Here is a 1898-nt window from a genome sequence, read left to right as displayed (position 1 = left end):
GAAGAAGAAGAAGAAGAAGAAGAAAAGAAAGAAGAAGAAGAAGAAAAGAAAGAAAGAAAGAAAGAAAGAAGAAGAAGAAGAAGAAGAAGAAGAAGAAGAAGAAGAAGAAGAAGAAGAAGAAGAAGAAGAAGAAGACGACCAGAGCAAAATTCAGAAAACTACACAGCCAGCCTATGATTGGGAAGAGTCTATGAGATATGACTTAAAATAACCAGTCAACTGTACTTCAAATAACTACTTAGCCAAAATATCCAAGAAGTAGTGTTTTCTCTTGATCTCTCCTTGAAACTACTGCTCATTTGGTTAGGAAGATTCTGGCCATTCCCTGTCTTTCCTTAGGGGGATGGAATGGAACTTCTGTTCCTTTTGGTGACTTCTACCTGTCAGGCATTTTACAGGTATTATTTCATTTATTCCTCACAACAAACAAATGAGGAAACTGACACTCACAGAGGTTATGTGACTTGTCCAACCTCATCCATCTATAGCTCTTGGTATATCATCTATAGCCCTTGCTCTTTTTGTGGTGTTTCATTGCCTACTGGAGGGATTTTTGTTTGTTTATTTGTCTTTGATGAGGTTGATGCTATCTGCCTTGGGGCTATCATCAAAGAGCAGCTGGGACAAACTCCTTTCCATTTTCTAGGAGTGTTCAGCAAGAGAGGAAATGGTGGTAAATACAGGAGATAAGAGAGTATTTAACATCCTAAGCTCTTTCCTCTGCAGTATTCCTCCAGGCTGGTAAGGATGATCTGTCCCTGTTAACTGTCAATTATATTTTTTTCCACATGAGAACTCTTCTTAGTCTTTCCAGGTTTTCTTACATTTTCTCTCTTTAAATCATGCCCAAGGAGATTCTGTCTAACTAGTGAATTTCTAGAGTCGCTTGTTTCCTTTCCTGGATGTTTCATTGTTGATGGAATGAAAGCACAGTGTTTAGGTGGAACATCCACCCTTCTCTGTCCCTAGGGTTCTTATTGCTTACTGTGAATATAAAACTTTGATCAAATATACCTTCCATTTTTTTGAGATAGGGTCTCACTCTGTCTCCCAGGATGGAGTGCAGTGGCAGGATCACCACTCACTGCAGCCTCCACCTCCCAGGCTCAAGCGATCGTCCTACCTCAGCCTCTCAAGTAGCTAGGACTACAGGTGTGCACTACCACACCCAGCTAATTTTTAAATTTTTTTTAGAGACATGGGTCTCACTTTGTTGCCTAGGCTAGTCCCAAACTCCTGGATGCAAGTGATCTTCTTGCCTCAGCCTTCTAAAGTGCGGGGATTATAGGTGTGAGCTGCCTCACATGGCCTCAAATATACTTTGTTTTATATTATGAAATATTTCAAACAGAAAGTACAGAGTCTATAACATTACAATCATGGACTCACCGCTTAGCTCTACAAAATCCTAACACTGTGCCATATTGCCTCAGGTGTTAAGAACTCAAATAGTATCTATATAATCAAGACCCCTTTATGTAGTCCAAAATCTTAGTCTTCTCCCTCCTCAGAGATTACCAATATCTTGAATTTGGGGTTTATCATTCCTAAGTATGTTTTCATATTATTATTACAGATGTAAGTATCTGTAAAAGATATATAGTATTGATTTACATGTTTAAAATTTACATATGGCCAGGTGCCGTAGCTCACACCTGTAATCCCAGCACTTTGGGAGCCTGAGGTGGGTGGACGGCAAGGTCAGGAGTTCGAGAGCAGCCAGCCTGACCAACATGGTGAAATCCTGTCTCTACTAAAAATACAAAAACTAGCTGGGCCAACGCTACTCTCCCAGCTACTCAGGAGGCTGAGGAGGGAGAATCGCTTGAACCCGGCAGGCAGAGGTTGCAGTGAGTCCAGATCACGCCATTGCACTCCAACCTGGACAACAAGAGTGA

The sequence above is a fragment of the Piliocolobus tephrosceles genome, chromosome 12 (assembly GCF_002776525.5).
Source record: "Piliocolobus tephrosceles isolate RC106 chromosome 12, ASM277652v3, whole genome shotgun sequence".
Classification (NCBI taxonomy): Eukaryota; Metazoa; Chordata; class Mammalia; order Primates; family Cercopithecidae; genus Piliocolobus; species Piliocolobus tephrosceles.
Note: the sequence above shows the minus strand (reverse complement) of the source record.